The sequence below is a fragment of the Schistocerca gregaria genome, chromosome 3, assembly GCF_023897955.1.
Source record: "Schistocerca gregaria isolate iqSchGreg1 chromosome 3, iqSchGreg1.2, whole genome shotgun sequence".
NCBI classification, from domain to species: domain Eukaryota; kingdom Metazoa; phylum Arthropoda; class Insecta; order Orthoptera; family Acrididae; genus Schistocerca; species Schistocerca gregaria.
Genome location: NC_064922.1, coordinates 543,881,929 through 543,905,116, shown reverse-complemented (window position 1 = coordinate 543,905,116; position 23,188 = coordinate 543,881,929). Strand labels below are relative to the sequence as shown.

At 44.0% G+C, this 23,188-nt stretch overlaps 1 pseudogene; it reads right to left on the bottom strand.

Moving 5' to 3' along the window:
- Positions 1 to 10,441: 10,441 nt before the first annotated feature.
- LOC126356991 (5S ribosomal RNA) lies at positions 10,442 to 10,559 on the bottom strand (annotated as a pseudogene).
- Between the last annotated feature and the right edge of the window lie 12,629 nt (positions 10,560 to 23,188).

The following is a 23,188-nucleotide window of genomic DNA, read 5'->3' as shown; positions in this document are numbered from 1 at the left end:
TTCCAACAGGACAATGCACGTCCGCATGTATCCCGTGCCACCCAACGTGCTCTAGAAGGTGTAACTCAACTACCCTGGTCAGCAAGATCTCCGGTTCTGTCCCCCATTGAGCATGTTTGGGACTGGATGAAGCGTCGTCTCACGCGGTCTGCACGTCCAGCACGAACGCTGGTCCAACTGAGGCGCCAGGTGGAAATGGCATAGCAAGCCGTTCCACAGGACTACATCCAGCATCTCTACGATCGTCTCCATGGGAGAATAGCAGCCTGCATAGCTGCGAAAAGTGGATATACACTGTACTAGTGCCGACATTGTGCATGCTCTGTTGCCTGTGTCTATGTGCCTGTGGTTCTGTCAGTGTGATCATGTGATGTATCTGACCCCAGGAATGTGTCAATAAAGTTTCCCCTTCCTGGGACAATGAATTCACGGTGTTCTTATTTCAGTTTCCAGGAGTGTACATTATGACTTTTGAACACTATTGAGGTAAATACATTGTTTGTTCTCTATCAAAATCTTTCATTTGCTAACTATGCCTATCAGTAGTTAGTGCCTTCAGTAGTTTGAATCTTTTATTTAGCTGGCAGTAGTGGCGCTCGCTGTATTGCAGTAGTTCGAGTAACGAAGATTTTTGTGAGGTAAGTGATTTGTGAAACATATAGGTTAATGTTAGTCAGGGCCATTCTCTTGTAGGGATTACTGAAAGTCAGATTGCGTTGCGCTAAATAAATATTGTGTGTCAGTTTAAGCACAGGCATGTATAATTTTTCTAAGGGTCCGTTTCACTGTTTCTAAGGGTGTTATCTGGGTCTGGAGCCTATGCTTTTTCACCCTCTGAGTAACGCTTCTGCTGAAATCCCTCATAACACAAGCAAGTTTTTCTTGTTCACATGTGGGCGCACTATCTGGTCCCAAGGTTTGATCAGGGAGGGCACTGGGGAGTTGCATTTTTAGCACCACAACTGTGCCTTGCCATTTCGTCCCAGACCCTGTGGGTCTGTCGCCTAGTGCTGGGCTATCGACTATCCGTCCTCGTGCACAAAACACATTCTCCCGCTTTCTTCCTGCCGTGAGTCCATTGCCCAGCATATGAAAGGAGATCGCCGTCTGCATCTAGGAGAATAACACCCGTGGTGGTCCCTCCCTTACTTGCGCTTCCCAAAAAAAAAAAATAAAATAAAATAAATAAAAAATGTTCAAATGACTCTGAGCACTATGGAACATCTATGTTTATCAGTCCCCTAGAACTTAGAACTACTTAAACCTAACGGCAGCACACAACACCCAGCCATCATGAGGCAGAGAAAATCCCTGAACCTGCCGGGAATCGAACCCAGGAACCCGGGCATGTGAAGCAAGAACGCCACCGCACGACCACGATATGCTGTGCTTCCCTGCTCTGGAGACGACCTTCTCTACACCTCATGACATGGTAAGCAAGAAAGCCCTACAGACAAGAAAAAGCACTGAAAATGTCACTGTCATATCTATCCTCTCGATTTCAAGTGCAATTGTTCTGTTAGACATGTCATTAGCATACTACACCGTTCCCTCCCTGTGGCTAGCCGGGAAGGTAAGCCTTCTCTCAGTGCCCTAGCAGCAAGTAGCCCAGTTACTCTAGCGAGTTAACACACCGTGGAGGGAGGCCGAATAGGACTCGGGCAACGAGTATTAGGCAGAGAGCACCCGAGTGCAGTGCGCAAAAAATTCGTAGCTGACATTGCGATTCCTGCCATCTATTGGTAGCCATGTAGACCACGAAACAAGAAATTATCTCTACAGTATCCTACGACGTAGTGATCGAATTCTCATACACATGTAAGGCACAAAAGCGCACCTTACGTTTCTACCCTGTGCTGAGTACCATACTCCTCCCGTCTGCTACCAGCATCTTTGTTGATCCCCTGTTCACGCTCTAAATGTTATTGGTTCAAATGGTTCAAATGGCTCTGAGCGCTATGCGACTTAACTTCTGAGGTCATCAGTCGCCTAGAACTTAGAACTAATTAAACCTAATTAACCTAAGGAAATCACACACATCCACGCCCGAGGCAGGATTCGAACCTGCGACCGTAGCGGTCGCGCGGTTCCAGACTGAAGCGCCTAGAACTGCACGGCCATTGCGGGCGGCAAATGTTATTGCCAGTTGGTATTTCGATGATAGCGGTCCCCAGGGAGAAGAAATCGGCAGTTCTTGTTTCTGTGTGGTTGAATGTACAGGTAAGTACTAAGTAAAAGAAAATGATGTAGGGAAGCATTTGAAATATTTTATCGTCACAATGAATATTCGTAAAACGATTCTCTTAGTTAAACAGTGTTTTAAAAAACAATATCCAAAATGTCGGCAAAGCATGTTCCGATGTAAGTAAGAATCACAAGGGAAAAATGTGCCGAAAAGAAGCATCATGGTAGTGTCCAAATTCTAAGCCATACTGTCTCTGAACGTACCAGACTCGTGCATATTATGAGCGAGAACTTTCTAATGCAGATGCTGAGTAAGTGTTTAAGGAGTGCAAACAGCGATGGTCGTGATTCTCCTATTCACCAACCCCACCCAGTTCCAAAAGTACAACAGTAGTGGTGTAACCAATCTGTTTACGTGTAGAATAAATTCTGTGCGCAAGTATGCAAATGTGTTAAACTTTTGTGTAGCGTTTATCTCAGGTGAAGTATGAGAACCAGCCCGGTATTCAACTTGTGGGACATGGGAAACCGACTAAGAACCTACCCAGCCTGGTCAACACACCGACACTTCACCGTCAATCAGCCTTGCGGGCTCCACCCACAGCCGGCATACCCCTCCGCCCCGGAAGCGGATACCCGAGCTGGCCAAGTTTTTCTTCCGTGCTAAAGCATGATTCAGTAAGACATTTCGCATGTCTGCTAGTTTTAATATTTGTAACGAGATTATTAAGAGTGGGTGAACCAAAAATCTTCATTTCAAATGAAACGACATACAGGGTGTTCGGAAAACCCCGTTGCAAACTTTTAATACTTGAAGAGGGGAGTGAGTACATAGCATTTTCAACGGGAATCCATTGCCGGAAGCGTACCGTTTTAGTTAAATGACGGTTTCATTTCAGATCTGTAACGCGTCCACGTATGCCGAGGGAAAGAAAAAAGTCTGTGATCTGCTTATCCGGGTAGGCAGTAGGGTAAACAGGATGACATGTACTACGTCAGTAGTCACCTGATGTCACTTAACGTCTCCCTTTCTGTAAGACCGATACAGTAAAAATGGTTTTCGAATTATCATCGGGTGACCGTCTGACACAGTACATGTCATCCTCTTTTCTGTTCTACTGCATCTCTTTCAAATTCTGAAAGTGGCAGGGGTAAAATACAGGGAGCGAAAGGCTATTTACAATTTGTACAGAAACCAGGTGGCAGTTATAACAGTCGAGGGGCATGAAAGGGAAGCACAGGTTGTGAAGGGAGTGAGACAGGGTTGTAGCCTATCCACGATCTCATTCAATCTGTATATTGAGCAAGCAGTAAAGGAAACAAAAGAAAAATTTGGAGTAGGAATTAAAATCCATGGAGAAGAATTAAAAACTTTGCGGTTCGCCTATGACATTGTAATTCTGTCAGAGACGGCAAAGGTCCTGGAAGAGCAGCTGAACGGAATGGACAGCGTCTTCAAAGGAGGTTGTAAGATGAACATCAATAAAAGCAAAACAAGGATAATGGAATGTAGTAGAATTAAGTTGGGTGATACTGGGGGAATTAGATTAGGAAATGAGACACTTAAAGTAGTAAAGGAGTTTTGCTATTTGGGGAGGAAAATAACTGATGATTGTTTAAGTAGGGAGGATATAAAATGTAGACTGGCAATGGCAAGGAAGGGGTATCTGAAGAAGAGAAATTTGTTAACATCGTATATAGATTTAAGCGTCAGGAAGTCTTTTCTCAAGGTATTTCTATGGGGTGTAGCCATGTATGGAAGTGAAACGTGGACAATAAATAGTTTAGACAAAAAGAGAACAGAAGCTTTCGAAATGTGGTGCTACAGAAGGATGCTAAAGATTAGATGGGCAGATCACATAACTAATGAGTATTGAACAGAATTGGGGAAAAGTGAAATTTGTGGCACAACTCGACTAGAAGAAGGGACCGGTTGGTAGGACATGTTCTGAGGCATCAAGGGATCACCAGTTTAGTATTGAAGGGCAGCGTGGAGGGTAAAAGTCGTAGAGGGAGACCAAGAGAAGAATACACTAAACAGAGTGAGAAGGATGTAGGTTGTAGTAGGTACTGGGAGATGAAGAAGCTTGCACAGGATAGAGCAGCATGGAGAGCTGCATCAATCCAGTCTCTGGACTGAAGACCATATCAACAACACTGCATTCTAGCAGACGTGAAGGCGTTACACATCACCGTCGTAGAATGGAAGCGGTAAGTTTTCTGACCCTGATCCCTATTCGAAATATTGTGTGCAATGTGATCTTTACAAGTCCTGCAGGTTCCAATAGGGAATTTCCGAACATGTTGTTTACATTTCTTGCATTCGGAGTTATAAATTATTGATTTCTGAAAAATGTGTTAAAAATATGGTGTGGCATGGGCCATACTCAAGTTTGGCAATACGTAAAAGTCAACGCGCTGTCCTCTCCGTACACACCACACGACCTGGTCTCCCTCCCGTATACTGACTCTGCCCGCTATCGAAATGCGGGCCCGCGCGCCGTGCAGGCTTGCAGCAGCAGCAGACGGACAAAGAGAGCTGGGCCTATATACATTTGAATATAAATCCGCGGCCTAATTGTGAGTGAAAGCCACCATTAAAGTGTGGCAGCAAGTGTTCACGTGTGCGCAGACAGAAGAAAGGGTGGCGGTTCGTGTGCCGGCACTGTGCGCCGTTCCCCGCCCCCCTGGGGAAGTGCGGGGAGGGGGGCGGCCCTGCACGCGCGCGAGTGCTGGCAGCTGCTCGCACGTACACATGCGCACACACACTCACATACGCACACACACGCACACGCACCTCTGTGCAGGCACATAATCGAGGCGCGTGCTGCCGCCGAATAACCGCCACGCAGCTCAGTTCGAGTCCCCCTGGCCCCCGACTCCACCCTCTGTACGTGGACCGGCGGGGCGAGGCCCGTGTGTACGCGAGCTGCACGCAGCAACAGATAGTGCACGCACAACGGCGCCGCCGTGTACGTCATTACGACGCGCCACAGGTGGCCCGACGATTGCTCCCTTTTTTTTCTCCACGCTTGTACTTTCGATTGAATGAGGGGAGACAAAGACCTGGCAAATGCCCGCGAGCTGTTATAGAACGATATGTTTTACTTTTTTGCGTTATGTTTTAACAGTCGGTCAACTGGTAGGTGATCTGAATCGGCCCATTGTTGCTCAGATCTGGCAGTCTGTGAACAGCAGGCAGTCGAGGGCTCGAAGTGATTCGTGCGAAGAACGCAAGGGTAGCCCGTGTCACTGATGCTCGATAGCGCGGATGCCTTCCACCTTAGAAATAGCGGATCTCGCATAAGAAAACATGGAAAGCATACATGTTGAAGTAAGTACTCCATGCTATCAAGAGCCTTAGGTTTTATCATCCGCTCAACGGATCCCAACTTCGTATATGAGAAGGGACCGTCTCGGAATTGCCTTAACCACGGAAAACGAAAATTTAAATGGCCGGACGGGGATTTCATGCGCCGTCCTCTCGCGTATGAGTCCACTGAACCATCTCGCTCGGATCTCTCGACCTCGAATTACGTAGTTCAAATTTTGGTTACAGATAAGATGCAAGACGGCCCAGGTGAAAATTGATGACCGGAGTTCTGTTACATGAGTACCCATATTAAAATAGAACTAATGGTCTATTAAATGAGTGATTGACAACGCCGCAAAAATCCCCTGATCGTTCCTCGTTCGGGAAAGATCTGGAATTGAAAAACATCGTCCCATTTTCCCGCGGAGAACTGAAACGTTTCTTGGATATGTTGGCTCAGTTTTCGTACTCCGACGACAACCCTCGTTGGAGGCATGGCAGTTCGTGGGGTTTATTGTAAACCAGGTCGGTAATGGGTCTCACTATTGGTTTCCAAGCAATGATTAAGGCACTGGCACTCTGATATGTAATAGCGCTGTTGAAATCATACCGAGGCATCCAGACATGGGTGTTCTTCAATCGAAGCTGAATGTCGCGATGACTTCTTCTTTGAAACTTTTCCTCTCCATCCTAGTCAATTCCGAGTTTTTTGTCCGCCCCTTTTGACTTTGTAGTAGATGCCAAGTCGAACAATTCAACCAAATGACGAAGTACTATGGCAAAGAGTAAACTCCGTGTTGTACTTCGGACAATGAACTCGAAAGCTCGGAGTACTTACTTCAACATGTATGCTTCCCATGTTTTGTTACGCAAGATCCGCCTAAGTATTGTTAATCAAAAATACTTAGACCAAAATCCCAAGAGGAAGAAAGTCACACAAACGTTTCTCAGGAAATAATATTTTCAATTGCTTGTAGGCTGACTGTCAACTAATAGCATTGCTCATAATGTCATTAACGCAAAAAAATCGCAAAAAATTACAGAACGTTCTTTTTTCACTTCTATGAGTTGTATAAACTAATTCTCTTAACTATCTCCGTAGACTATATTGTGGAGCATCAATGTAGTCAAAATGTGTAGGTCATGGAACTATTACTATAGTCAATCCTGTTGGAAGAACATCCGGAACTGAGCACTATAGCAGAAGTTGAAAATACCGCTTTTGTTGTAAATTACTTTATTTTCACACCACAGGTTTCGGACTGTAATAAGCCCATCCTCAGGTGTGCTCATAGGCAGCACACCGCGCCTGGTACACGCGGCGCTCGGGGATCACAGGATAGCTACGACACCTGAGGATGGGCTCATACCAGTCCGAAACCGATCGTGTGAAAATAATTTAAAAATGAAGGGGTATTTTCAGCCTCTGATATTACTATAGTGTTAGATATCTTCTACTGTATTGTTGATAATTTCAGTAAATGATTCTCCTCATTGAAAACAAATTATTTTCGAACATATGTTTACATTACATTCTTCCTCGTCGTGATGCGAAAATTTTGTGAAGGATTTTTTATACTCTGTGTATAATGAAAATTTTAATACAAGTGGAGGTGAACCGTACGGGAAAATGTTCAGTGAGCGTTGCATACTTCCTGGGAGATTAAATCTGATTTCGTACTCGGATCTGAACCCAAGTGCTTATCGTGGCATCTTCCGGTAAATGCTGTATGGATGCGGAGTCCAGTTCTCAGCAGCGAAACTCTTGCACACGCTGTTTCGAGGAATGTCTTAGACTGTGACTAGAGACTATCCTGTTAATATCTACCAAGAACTTCGACCATCAGCCTACACCCTCATCAAGACTAAAAGATTTGTCTCAGAAAAATTCAGTTGCGGAAATATTTTTCTGAGGTAGCTACATTTTTATAGGCTCCATTCTTACTCTATGTGGGTAAGAGCTAGAAGAATTTAATAGATTTTACCGACTGTCCTAATTGTTCACAGGTGTCACAGGAACCATCTGCCACCCGGATGTCAAAGCATCGCGGAGTCAGTACCACTCAACCGAATCGTTAAAACACTGTCCTCCAGATTTCCCAAAATTTCATGAACCCATGTTGGTAAGGGACATCACGTATAGGACCGTCTTCCGACGTGTTTGGATGTTCGATGTCGTCAGCGAGTTGCACTCGTGTATTGTTGCAGGGAGCGTTTTTTGTGCGGAAGAATTGCGTTTGACAAGGACAAAACTTCCACACATGAAAACAAAAGAACACTAGTAACAATGATAATGAAGTGGTCAAAAAGCTATGCCTGAAAATAAGTCAACGTAATAATAATAGCAGTTCGGCAGAAGTACTGCAGATGACAACTTGCTTTACATGACTTCCAATACAGAATGCAGACAGCAGTGCAAGGTGCCGTTTGTGTCTCTAATAAAATTAAGAGGACCGGAAATTAGTGCAGGTTCATTAGCCTTGCAAGTGTACACCACTTGCATGCATGAATAACAAGTTTACGAAATTCTCAATAGCAGGAGAACTTTCGTTTACACGGTGAACATACAACGAAATGAGGTCGCTTTCAGATACATGTCACAGACGATTTTGATTAAAACACGAATGGAAAGGAAATGCTTACCTGGTTCTATAACAATAGACGGCAAATCTGATTGATTGAAAAGAAAAATAAAACATGATCTTTCTTGCCCACATTGTCCAGCCATTTAACGTTCGCTGCTGTAGTAGGACCTCCTGCAGACTTTTCCATGCTTTACTGCCTTCATCTATAGACGCCCATTTTCGTCTAATGTCTTCTGTCCATCTCCCATGTATTCTTCTTATGTTATTCCGTTCTTATTGTATTCCATTTTTCAGGCATGCTTCAAAACTTTATAGATCAACTTTAGACATTTAATGTTGAGATGTATTTACAATAGAAGTGCACAGTAATATGTCACCATAAAAGTCATCAGTCTTGTGACTGGTTTATAGGGCCCGCCACGAATTCCTCTCCTGAGACAGCTTCAGGATCTGAAAATTTACTCCAGAACATCTGTGAATTGTTTGTGGTATAGTAACCCAAATCAGATCCTATTTCAGTTCTGGATATCCCAATGCAGTCCAGTTGAACGTGTAGCTTCGTCTGTGTGTCCGTCACTAAATCGAAGCAAGGTCTTTGCAGCATATATTGCTGAAACTGCGTTTAAATCTTTCTTGTGAAATAGGACAAATAGCGCTGGTTCAATTTTGGGCATTCACTTTACTCAGCAGGTATTCTGAAAATTATTTTGCAAGTCCTTTGTATTACATTCAGTCACTGATACATAGGTGTGATCGGAAAAAAGAAAAAAAATGGACCCGAGTTCGAATCCCGGCGGGGTCAGGGATTTTCTCTGACTCGTGATGACTGGGTGTTGTGTGATGTCCTTAGGTTAGTTAGATTCAAGTAGTTCTAAGTTCTAGGGGACTGATGACCATAGATGTGAAGTCCCATAGTGCCCAGAGCCATTTGAACCAAAAAAATGGATATCATGTAGGAAATGGAAGTTTTCATACATATTAGAAAGCATGCTAATAATATTGTTAACGAAGTATCCGAATTCAAGAACTCAGAATTCTTGAATAGTCTTACATGTATATACGCCTGACGATGACCAAAACATGTTCTAAACGGTTTATAGTATGTTCACTTCAACATAAAACCAAATAAACGTGACTCGTCGCAGAAAATAAAAATAAGTAATAGCTGCAATTATAATCACTCTACACGCGATGATGGTACGTACGAAAGTTAGAATGCTACATGTTTTGTGTGTGCCTCGTAATCGAATGAGGAATGTTTATCTCATCCACTAATTCATACAAGGTTACATTCCACTTCCGTTCGCGCTGGGGGTAACAGCTGCCCATTTTCGCTGTGTGGGTGTGTTTCCACAAATGCAGAGAGCAATGGCACCATGACGTCAGTTACGAATTTCGGCAGCCACGTGAGAATCGCTAGGGACGCAGCTTTGTGTGGAACCCGAAGCCGCTGCACACACACACACACACACACACACACACACACACGGGGAGATGGGCTGTGAAACAGTGGCGCAGCGGGCAGAGGGATCAGGAGGGAATACGAGAAAGTAACAGTCGAGAGACAGCAAGGCCAGGCGGGATAATCAGAGAGCGAGGCGTGGGGAGCGCGGGCACAATGCGTGGGAACAATGCGGCGAGGCGAGGCGTGTGTGTGTGTGTGCGTGTGTGTGTGTGTGTGTGTGTGCCGGGGCCAGGTAGAAGGCAGGGAACAACACATGCCGCCAGATGTTCGCCCCCTCCACGCGGCCGCTGCCACGCGTCGCCCCCACCACGCCGCCCCGGGCCTCGCGCCGCACCAGGGCTGTACAGTGTAGAGGGTTCAGCCGCAGCCGCTGCCGGGCCTTACGTAACGTAGCGCTCCCACGCTCCGACACCCGACGCGCTAGCATGCGAACGCGCCCAGTTCGTCACGTTCCCCTTAAGGAGCGAGTTCTCATTTTACATGAGTACTACTGCTGTTCTCGAGCCGTGGCAGAACTGAACTTCCCCCAGTAAGACGGAAACTAAAGTCAATACACCCCTCACCCCCCAACCAAACGTTGATCCAAAAAGTTTGTTGCAGGAGAATGTATTAATAAATAATTGTCCAGGTGCGAGTAGGATTCGCGCACTGAGGGTTCCGTACAAACTTAATATGTACATACTTGCACAAAAGCACTCCGCTTTCGGGCCACAAGTGGCCCATCGGGATCATCCGACCGCCGTGTCATCCTCAGTTGAGGATGCGGATAGGAGGGGCGTGTGGTCAGCACACCACTCTCCCAGTCGTTACGATGGTTTTCTTTGACCGGAGCCGCTACTATTCGGTTGAGTAGCTCCTCAATTGGCATCACAAGGCTGAGTGCACCCCGAAAAATGGCAACAGCGCATGGCGGCCTGGATGGTCACCCATCCAAGTGCTGACCACACCCGACAGCGCTTAACTTCGGTGATCTCACGGGAACCGGTGTATCCACTGCGGCAAGGCCTTTGCCGATATGTACACACTTATTATGTACATTTTTTTTTATCAGAGTGTTCGCAAATTCTGTTACAGACTTTTTAAGGCCTCTAGAAGGGAGTCAGTGCATAATATTTTGAATAGGAACACATGTCCGGAAACGTTATCCAAAGGCGGTACAGGGTGTCGAAGCCATTGGCTCCGGCGTCCGTAAATGTGTGTATATACACTTAAGCGCCAAAGAAACTGGTGTAGGCGTGCGTATTCAGAAACAGATATATGTAAGCAGGCAGAATACGCCGGTGCAATTGGCAACGCCTGTTTAATACGAATGTCTGGCGCAGCTGTTAGATCGATTATTGCTGCTTCAATGGTGGGTTATCAAGATTTAAATGACTCTGAACGTGGTGTATAGTCGGCGCTCAATCGATGGGACACAGCATCTCCCAGGTAGCGATGAAGTGGGGATTTTCTCGAACGATCATTTCACGAGTGTACCGCGAATATCAGGAATCCCAAGGCCGGAAAAAGATCCTGCAAGAATGGGACCAACGACGACTAAAGACAATCGTGCAACGTGACAGAAGTGCAGCCCTTTCCCTAATTGCTTCAGATTTCTGTGCTGGGACTTCAGCAAGTCTCAGCATGCGAACCATTCAAAGGAACGTCATCGATACGGGCTTTCGGGCCAAAGGCCCACTCGTGTACTCTTGATGACCGCACGACACGAAGTTTTAACGCCTCGCCTGGACCCGTCAACACCGACACTGGATTCTTGATGACTGAAACCATGTTGCCTGGTCAGACGACTCTTGTTTCAAATTGCGTCGAGTGTATGGACATGTACGGGTGTAGAGACAATCTCATGAATCCCTGGACCCTGCATGCCAGCAGGGGACTGTTTAAGCTGTTGGAGGCTCTGTAACGGTGCGCAGCATGTGCAGTTGGAGTAATATGGGACCCTTGATATGTCTAGATACGAACTCTGACAGGTGACACGTACATAAGCATTCTGTCTGATCACTTGCGTCCATTCATGTCAATTGTGCATTCAGATGGACTTGGGCAATTCCAACAGGACAATGCGACAACCCAAAAGTCCATAGTTGCTATAGAGTGGCTCCTCGTCAACACTGTTCTGAATAACGCTTCTGCTGGCAACTAATCTCCACAGATATATATATATATATATATATATATATATATATATATATATATATATATATATATTATTGAGCATATCTGGCATGCCTGTCAATGTGCTATTCAGAAGAGAACTCCACCCCCTCATACGGATAAATGAACAGTCACGAAGGATTATTGGTGTCGGTTCCCTCCAGAACTTCTTCCAACAATAGTCGACTCCATGCATGTCCATTGGGCCCTACATAATACTAGGCAGGTGTGTCAGTTTCTTTGGCTCTTCAATGTACAATCACTAAGGATCCTGTCTAGTCCTCTAACGAAAGCAGACAAAGAGAGATTCAGAGCAAATGGTAACCGTTTGAATTGATAGCATTTACTGAAAGCAAGAAATGCCATATATTTCTGGTAGTCAGGTTGGAGGATTATTTGCCAGAAGCTTGTTCTTAAATAGATCGTGGAGAAAACAGTGACTCCATGGAAGTTTTGTAACAGCTTTTCTATTGTTTCTGGTCTATCCATTTCCATTTCAAGTATCATGTTCATTTGGCATGAATCTATCACAGAGCTAATTGAGCCAAGTTGTTTCTCAATCACATTGATTGGATTATTGTACGTGGAGGTCACTGGTTCGAAAATATCATCGTCCACCATTTTCTTAATCTCCAAACAGACTTTCTACCACTAAGCCAGTAGAATAATATAGGGAAGCACAAAAAATTGTTGTGGTCCTGTACCCAGAAGGCATATTCGAAATTTCTAATTGCATCTATCTTTGTTAAGAATACACCTGTGTTCTCTCTTGACAGACTCTCCAAACCCTCCTTGTCGCACATTGCGATACTGTCTATGTTGCTCAACATGCAGGCTATTGCACCGTGTGTGATGCCGACCATCGTCATGCGAGGTGCCGGAGCTAGCAGTGTATTTAACACTAAATTCTTCTAGAATCTTCATATGGAAATGATGCTCTAAGCCCCTCATATTCTAACTCCAACTTTTGCTGTTGCACATGGATTAAGAAGAAACGCGAACTGACTGTAATCGACCCTGCAAAGTGGAGTAGAAAAGAGTTTGGCACCTGCAATAATTAAACTGGATAGAAATTAATTAGATAAAGGAAAGTTTCATTAACATAGTGAGAAATGAAAGGGTTGCTCTACCGATTAACAGAATGAAAGCTCTGTTCAAAATAACAATTTGATTTATTATGACTAAACTCAAAATAATAAACAAAACACATGAAACATTTACATCACATCACACTGGATATTCAAATAAATGCTGTGAAGTTGAAGTTGTCCATAAACTAGATTGTGACATTTATGACCAAGTGGTATGTGCAGCCAATTCCTTGCAACTCAAATCTTAAGGGAAACACCCAGCCAGCCCAACATTAAGTCTTGCTACAGTAGTGATAACTCAGACAATGAACACCCAAGACAGAACAAAGTTAGAAAAGACGAACAGGCTCGCTCTGCTAAGCTCTGGTTATCACCTAGCAAAATTCCCTGATCTGCCGGTGCTGCAGAAGTACATTACCAAGCTGTCTTCCTAACTGCAAGGACACGATCTGGCATACAGGAGGCGATGGCTGGTTGCTTCGACGTCCCGTCGTGGTGATGATAATGCTGCGAGTATAGCCCGAAACAAATTCTCTTAGTCTGGTTGTTCCAGCCAAAAGACTTCCTCGCAACACAAATACGCCTCTGAGGGAGACGAAGAGGGCTCGCTCGCTACACAATCACTGACGGTACAGTGAGTGATTTTAACAAGACAAGTCACACAGTAACTCTGGTACAGTCAACTCAAGCCAAAACTGCTCAAGATGGACAACATAGGCCGCTTGTACGCAGAACGCTCAATTGCCAATTGTACTCGGAAAGTTACGTTGAAGTCGAAACTTCAGCAACTTCGTCAAACAGTTACAATTAAATAAAAGTATATTAGACAGCCAATGGAAGGCAGGCTGTCCAGAGCAGTGAGAGCCAGTCTTGTAACCTACTCCGACCGAAAGCCGAGAGCCGACTCTCTCAAGAGCACCCGTACAAGCCGAACACAGAACATTCCCGCCCCCACGACAGTGGTCGTGGTTAAAAATTAGAATCAGCATCTCGAAAACAGGCGGAAAATTCCGCTCTATTTCCGACGCACCACTGTTCCACCAATGGAGATACTTGGCGACAATTTCTGCGCCGATTTTGCTACGTCACGGAGCTATGCCCTGAGCAAGCCAATCACAGTTATGATTTTGCAGAAAACGCGGGAGTTTGCCCGCAAAGACTGCCTGGCAACACAAGTCATTCCCACGCCTCGCTGGTAGCCCGCCAGAAAGTGTTTTCACTAAGTTTCTACGAAGGCCCCTGTGGACGTGTCGCTCCCGCTCTTATGACAATGTCGGCGTCTGGAAAGCATCCACTCGACTCCCTCACACCTGTCGGCTTATCCCTTTCAAGATCAGCAGAACACCCCTGTCACCAGACCACCCAGGTGACGAGACACACTGCATGGGAAGTCCACGTGTGAAGGAATAGCGACTTTTTACCGCATGAAATTAGAGAGGAAAGTCGAATTAGAGTAAGATATAAATATGAGAGCGGGCTCATGCAACCTCTCAGTTAGTCGAGCTGTGGTCACGTATCAGATAGTTCTATCTCTTGTGACCATGAGAGCAGTTGTTTTTTAATTTTTATTTCTGCGACAATGGTTTTATGGCAGCTGGTCTGCTTCATGTATCGTTATATCCAAATGATTTATCCATGTTAAGCTACATTCAGGAATGTGGTTCTGTACTAATAGTAATGTATACAGTGTAACTCATGTAAGCCCTCCCTCAAACCAGTCATGTTATATCTCCACAGATCCGATGATGGCACCTTTAGTGTGTTGAAACCAGACATCTAGTAAACAGTGTTTAAGCGATCTTGGCTTTTGAATTATTTATACATCAGAGTGATCGCCCTACAACACACTATGTGCTCACTGCAAAGTCGTGTAATAATGTTTCCGTACTTCTGAGTCACTCGCAGTAGTGGCCCGGCTCGATACTTTGTGCCATACTTGGCGCTGACTGCGCGCGCTCGGTCGTGCGTAGTACCCCGTTAAGCGGACGCTCCTGTCGTATATCGGCCTGTGCCTAGGATGTAGCTCCATGTTGGGTTGCAGAAATTAGCCTTTGATATTCCTGGTGATCAACGAAGTCACGGCCTCCGGCTGAATTTCTGCACAAGAGACCCGTTTGCATATTTGTCTCATCTCATTCACCAGCTCATTCTGCTGCGTAGTGAGAAGTGTTTCCTCGTCTTTGATTTCTAACGTTTTTTCTTGTGTCTATTCACCTACTCTCTGTCCCTGTTTTTTGAGAGCAGAAATAGCCTTCTCGGTTGCGTTTAGTTCGACCTTCCCAGGCGCTGTCTGATCTCGCTCAATGTGCGCATTTTTCGCGCTTCTCGTGCTACAAATATGGCTGTCCTCGCCTCACGTTTGGAGTCTACCGCTACTTCTCGCGTCTCATGTTTTCCTAATGTCTTCAACATCTGCTTTTACAACCTTAACTTCATTCCTGAACTGATTTACATTTTCTACAAACACATCAGGCCTCCTTTGAATTTCCTTAATTTCCTCCATGATTTCATCCTGTCTCTTTTCCTCCTTGTCTTGTCCTTTCTGAATTTCCCCAGTTTCTTTCATGAGGACCTTCTGTCTCTGCTCTTCTTCCTGCCGTCTCTTTCATCCCATTCCTTCCTCTGTTTTTCCTACTCCTGTCGTCTTCTTGCTCCTCCTGTCGCCTCTTCTCTGGCTCTTCCACAAACTCAATGAACTGCGTACTTCTAGTAACGTACTCTGAACTAGACACACGCGACTCAACTGTCGCCGTGCCCTCTAAACGGATTTTTACTTTCCCTTACTGTACTTCTTTCCGTATTTACAGAATCTACATGACCTGCCACCTCGTCATCGTTTGCACCTTTATTTCCTGAGTGCACTGAACCCTCACCATCGGAGTATTCTGCATTTGACATTTGCGCCCTGTTTGCAAAGTGATTTAAATGAGCTTCTTCCAGCGTTCTATCTTGTTCTGCGTCAGTGGGTGGCTCGTGTTCCATTCTGGATGACTTACACACGCGAGCTTTGCTTCTCGTAAGCATTCAAATCAAATGCTACTTCTGCAAGTTTCTGACTTTAATGCATCACGCACCACAGCTCTAGTCGGATCTTTCAAATAGCCCACACATTAATCCGAGCCCCATGAAACAAAACATACTCTAAATTATCGTACACATCCCCATAAGGAAATTTGTTCCACAAAACCTTGCACAAAGCTGTTAGCAACGACGCAACATCAGACGAGTAGTGACGCAGAAGTCACTGACAAAACGCAATGAGAAACAAACAAAGAAAATCAATGACACTAACAATACATACACTGAAATAAAATGACTAAAACATACTACAAATTGCGGAGATACAACGCATATCGCCAAAACCGAGTCTAAATGTTTCAGTGCACCAGAGTCTCATTTGAAAGAAAAAAAGGAAAGAAAAGCACGCGTCCGTTCCGCAAGATAACGTACTGACTGCCTAACAAAACTGCCATGAATCGAGATCCTGGCCAAGGGACGCCAATTGCAAGCTGTCGCTTGCTTGAATCATGAATATATTTCCGAGTGGTGCTACATGTTATTACCTGTACATAAAGAAAAGTATTATCTTCTCGATAATTTTCACACTGTGAGCTACACCCTTAATTTTTTGTATATGAGATTAGTGAATATACTTCTGTTGCCTACGCCTGCGATCACTTTCAGAACTGAAATTAACAATCAAATTAATTCATTTAGCGAGACTGAATCTTGAATTGCTGACGTAGCCATGTACCACCACAATAAAATAAAAACAGTGAATAGTTGAGGGAGTATGAACGTTTAAGTTTACAAAAATAGTGACAAGTTTTCTTAATCCTTTTACAACGACAAGGAGCCGAAAAATCTTACATACACAAAAAAAATAAGAAAAGGGATTGTACTTGATTGGCAAAGCATTCATTGAAGAGGAATTTATACAAATTCTCCATTGAATTAATCCCTTTTACAGCGCAGTCTGACTCTGTTTACATGAATCCATGGTGAGGTGAAACTCTATTCAAATGGAATCAGCCACGACCAAGTATATCACAAATTATGGTCCACCGGAGAACAGGGAGCTGTGAATCTCATTTAACAACCTACGCCAATGCAGCAGTATTTTATCCTTTCACCTTGTGGCAGATAACGCGCGGGCGAGGAGCGGCGCTATGGCAGCTGTAATGTTCTGATACGTCCACAAAAATTTACAAACTACCCGAACTGGCGTTCTGATTATCAGAACATGGGAAACTTACCTGTCAGGGCCCTGAAATCCCAGCAGATTTCAGTGGGAGGTGCACCTGTTCGCTGGTCTGGTCATCTCAATGTCAGTCGCATGGACGACAGCGCATGCTGGAATTGTCCAACATCAGATGGCCAACAAGGGCGAATAAGTTCACCTTCGTGACACAGGATGATATGCAGTTCCAGCCGGACGGTGTGGCCGTGCGGTTCTAGGCGCTTCAGTCTGGAACCGCGTGACCGCTACGCTCGCAGGTTCGAATCCTGCCCCGGGCATGGATGTGTGTGACGTCCTTAGGTTAGTTAGGTTTAAGTAGTTCTACGTTCTAGGGGACTGATGACCACAGATGTTAAGTCCCATAGTGCTCAGAGCCATTCGAACCATTTTTATGCAGTTCCACTGTCGCTACATTTAGAAACTTCCGCTGGCTCTTAGTCCACCACAAGGTACAGACCACAAGTCTCACCCGCTAGGGAAAGACCTGAAGTTCTCCACCAGTGGAGAATCAGAAGATGAAGTAAAACAAAGAATCATATCAATTTTCCACCATGCCTCGGTACTGGAGCTGAATTACCAAAAACGAAACTGCCTTCACATTGTAAAAACCATTCAAACTATCCTCTACTTAGTGAATCTCTCCTCTTGAGTGTTATGTTTGTCTGTTAGCCAATTCATTATAATCTTTTAGTACTCATCTTACGATAACCGGTGACATATATATAAAAAAAACAAATTAAATAAAAAGAAATAAATCAATTTATATTTGGACATTTATTATAACATTGATCATTGTTCCGTTAAAATTTCAGCATATCAAACTTGATTCATAACTAAACTGGTGCTTTATTTAGGATTGTGAAAATGTGAGTTTGTAATCTTACAGAACACATCAAATAGGGAGACAAGAGTGGAAGACTACATACAACACTGCATTCATAAAATAACACACGAAGAACGTTGAAACATATCCAAGAGGAAATTAACCACAACCAACCGATTCAATTTTCACCAAAAGAAGTTACGTTCGTAGTGCAATCTTGTCCGTCATGAAATTACCACACACTGGTAAACTAAATTCCTACTAACTCTCTGTGAAGTCTTCCCGAAATGAATAGCTGAGGACTACTTTGATGCTTACACCACATGCTTCACGTGGTCAACTTGGTTTACGCAAAGATTGTTACCCCAAAATAATTTTGATAATTAAAATAAATAACATCGAAACGCAATTTACAAAAGAAAAATCTCGAACTGGTTACTATCGTCTCACTATTAACCTGATGGGTCAAACAATTATTGTCCTACGGACTTAGCAGACACGCGCTTAGACGGAGATCTTACCACTTCAGACGCTCGCCGCGGACAGACTGACCTGCGCTCCTACCAAGGGTGCTTCACAGATACAGACGGAAGTGACCACAGAGACAGCTTCCTATACTAACATGACAAAGGACGGACAGAACCATACCAAGAATAGAAACCTCTCTGCTTTTAGAAAGCGTAGCTACCTGTTCCGATGTTGGTCCTGCTGTTCTCTATCAGACAGGCTTGTCTACTACCATCAAGCATGCAACTAGAAGTACATTTGCTCATTCATCCTCTCACACAAAAGCGAAGGGGGATGACAGTATCTTATCATATACAGTATATAAAAGAAAGCGGATGTAAGTTGCGTATGAGACTGTGTGACATGAATTACCTATAAACTATGTTTTAAAGTGTAGTAGTGTGACAGATCGTTCTTGTTTATGTGTAAAAGTAACACGTTTCACTGCTCAGTCTCCTCCCAGATAGTCAGAAACACCACAGTAAATTTTGAAGAGGAATTTATGCCGTAAATGACAACAGATTTAAGAAATTAACATGAAAGAAATCCAACAGAGACCTTTCAGCACTACTTTGGATATCCTGAGAGGAGCCAACCAGCACCTCAAAATCTCTCTTCTCTGAAAAAAAGGGGTTTTAGACTAGGGAGGCGTTGTTCTCATGGTAAGCAGGGCCATGTTTTTCGTAAAAAAGAAAGAACATCTACCTAGATGGGATCGCAGTCCCTCATTTACACAGAGATATAATATTTTCAGGGTGAACATTTCCAATTTCTGAAAGAAAGCTTTTAAGTTTCCCAGACAGTTGTGCCCGTGAAATATATACTTTTACCATTCGCTAGAAGAACCTGGTGACTCCCTGGCATCAGGGAGTTACAGCCTTGCCTCCACTAAAGAAGTGCATCAGCAACTCTGTCCGTATCATCCCAGCTTCTGACATGAGTGTGTACCAAGTTTTATGACCTTCCCACCACTTTCACAAAGGCTCCATTTAAAGCAGCCTCTCTTATATGTCTTCCTCCTCACAGTTTCCGCCAACTGCCACGATGCACTGCCACCTGCTGGTACAATCCACAGAGTGCTGCTTCCCAAAATCACTCACACAGTCAGGTCGCTGCATGCAGCGTCTTTGGCCCTCAATCCATTTCTCTTCCTGTTATCCACCGCCTCCACTACGGTCCCTCGGGTGCAAGTTCTCTACATGATACAAATGCTGTAATATGAACATTCTTCCCACAATTTCCTCACGTAAAAAATCATTAACTACATATAGCAAATGTTGTACTGTGGAACACGGAAATCATGACTTAAAATATGAATATTAATCTGACTGACAGTGTTCTTAAAGTGAGAGAGCGGCGTGCCACCTCTTGACATCACCCTGTAAACACATACATTTACAGGCAGCAGCGCTTCTAACTTTTACGCCCTGTAGCATCGTTGTGTGACGTTCGCGGTCATGAGTTGTTATTGAGAATATTATATAGTTACTCCCTTCTAAGAGTCTTAGAAGTCTGGAACAGGAATTTCCGAACATTTAATCGACATTGACACTGGAAAAATGTCGACCCGAGTGATTCCAAGACTTTTGGGAATATTTTATTTTCAGATTTGAAGTTGTGTGACAAATGCAAACGAAATATTTATTTCTTGTGTTTCAATTACAAATTAACAATTTTCTAATAATTTTCTGATTTTTTTTTTTTTTTTTTTTTTTTGTTACTTGTGCTGTGAAACCTTCCTTCTTGTCACATTTCATGATTTCTCATTAACGGCAAGCAGGTGACGATGAGTAAATTTGCGGGTTTCAAAATACTTAACATAAATGACCGTATCTTCTCATTTAAATTATATAGAAGCTTACGTTTAGTATACTGCCAAGGAACCATAAACATTAGTATGTAACATGCATTTCAACTTCATTCTTCTTGTAACTGTTCCTGAGAAGAAGGAGTCTTGGTGAACGAAAAAACAGACAGTTCTGTTAACAAATGACAACAATTTTTGTCACTAATTAATTGCAAATTAAAAGTTTTCTGATATTTTCCTTTAGTTGTAGTGTGAAACTTTCCTTCTTGGGAAATTTTGCTATTCTGCGTGAACGGGAAGTACATTGTCCGTTTTGATGAGCGAGTTTGCGAGCACCCAAATATGTGACGTAAATAGCCGCATCGCCTGATTGCTTTGACTTAGATGCTTCACTTATATACATTGCCAAGGTTGGTTCAAATGGCTCTGAGCACTATGGGACTTAACATCTGTGGTCATCAGTCCTCTAGAACTTAGAACTACTTAAACCTAACTAACCTAAGGACATCACACACATCCATGCCCGAGGCAGGATTCGAACCTGCGACCGTAGCAGTCACGCGGCTCCGGACTGAGCGCCTAGAACCGCGAGACCACCGCGGCCGGCACATTGCCAAGGGACCATCAACTTGATACATATACCCATTCTTGACAAAAACTGTTCTGAAGAGTCAGGTATGCATACAGACAGGTGAACAACAAAGTGATCCTATAAAGGTCCCTAAAAAAATAGGGAGAAGTTAAAATGGCGTTTTTGGTGATTGACATGTTCCGTTTTCATGCACTTGCTTTTATGTTCAAACGCTACACTCCATCGTATGGTAGTTGAAGGAGGGTAATTTGTACCACTACTAGTGATTTCCTTTCCTCTTCTACTCGCACATAGAGAAAAACGACTGTTTACAAGCTTTCGCACGAGCCCTAATTTCTCATATCTCGATGGTTCTTACGCAAAATGTACGTCGGCGCCAGAAGAAACCTTCTGCAGTCAGCTTCAAGGAGGAGGAGGAGAAGAAGATAAGTCTTTAACGTCCGTCAACAGCAAGGTCATTAGTGACTGAGCACAGCCTCGGACTACAGAAGGATGGGGAAGGCAATCGTCCGTGCCTTTTCAGAGGAACCATCCAAGCATTTGCCTGAAGTGATTTACGGAAATCGCGGGAAACTTAAATCTGGATGGTAGGACACAGGTTTTCACTGCCCTTCTCCCGAATGCGACTCCAGCGGTCAGCTTCGAATTCCGTTTCTCTAAATTTTTTCAAAAGTGTTCCGCGGAAAGAACGTCGTCTGCCCTCCAGAGACTTCCATCTCAGTTCACGAAGCATCACCGTAATACTCGTGGTTGATCTGACATACCGGTAACAAATCTAGTAGCCCATCTGTAAATTCCTCCGAAGTATTCGTTTAATGTGAGCTCGTGGGGATCCCAAACTGAAGAGTGGATCACACCAGTCTTCAACACGCGATCTCCCATACAGATGAACGACATCGTCCTAAAATTCTCCCAATAAAAAGGTAGTCGACCATTTGCCTTCCCTGCCTTAGTTATGTGCTCGTTCCTGTTCATATAACTTGGCTGCGTTAGTCCTCAATATTTAATCGAAGGGACTGGTAAGGCAGCAAACTACCTCTGCTGTATTCGAACATTACGGAATTGTTTTTCTCAGTCATCTGCATTAACTTACAATTTTCTACATGTAGAGCTAGCTGCCATTCATCACACTAACTGCAAATTTTTCCAAGCCGTCTCTTATGCTCCTACAATCTCTCAACGACGACACCTTCCCGCACACCACACTATCATCAACAAACAGTGCAAATTGTCGTTCACCATATCCCTTAGAGGGTTTATGTATATAAGAAATTTACTGTCGTATCTCACGCCCCAGGCCACTCCAGATGATGTGCGTGAGTTACAACCAGTTGAAACTGTCGGAAAATTCCTTCTTTGGCCTGTTGTTCAACTCAGTCGTCATATTGGCTTGAATATTGGTTATACCGTCAAAGTGATACAACAACATGTCCCCGTTACCCACGATGATATTCTCCAGAAGAGAACTGTTCACGTTTTGCATTTCAGTCAAGTCGCAGCAGTTATCAGCGCCTCGTTGTTTTCGTTCTGGAATCAAGGTTCAAAAATGGTTCAAATGGCTTCAAATACTATGGGACTTAACATCTGAGGTCATCAATCCCCCTAAACCTAACTAACCTAAGGACATCACACACATCCATGCCCGAGGCAGGATTCGAACCTGCGATCGTAGCAGTCGCGTGGTTCCGGACTGAAGCGCCTAGAACCGCTCGGTCACAGCGGCCGGCTGCAATCAAGGTGTGCGGGACAAACTTCGCACATATTTTTATTCTTCACTACATTCTGGTGAATGTATTTACTCCATTGCGATTGTGCCACAACAACATTGGTACACTACGGCCGTATGTCTGCTACTTAACACTGCATCCTCACAACTCACAGGTCCAATGCCCATCAGTTGCGTATAGTTGTTTGTTCAAGCTGCTACTGTAGTTACTGTGCTGACGTCGCTTGAGCGCGAGGAGTAAAATCAGTTTTCAAACTTCTTGCATGGAGAGTGTATTCTTTGCTTTAACTTTTACGTTTACCGAACAATCTTTTTAACGAGTGGTGATTCTCAAATTCTGTCACTAATTATTTGCAGATGAATTGAAAAAAAACTGTAGAAGTCGACCTTGCCAAGGATCGGTTTCGAATCCCGATGAAATGTAGGAACACGCGACGCGAGGCCATACTCACACTGCGACTTATCTTGGAAGATAGGCTCAAGAAAGCCAAACCTCTTTTTACAGCATCTATACAGAGAAACCTTGTAATAATGTGGACTGGAATATACTCTTTGAAGTTCTGATAATAGCACTGGTAATATGCAGGGATCAGAAATTATCTACAGTTTGTACAGGAGCCAAAGCCGCAGCTGCAAGAGTTGAAGGCTGTGAAAGGAAATCAGTAGTTGAAATGGAAGTGAGACCGGATTGTAGCCTCTTC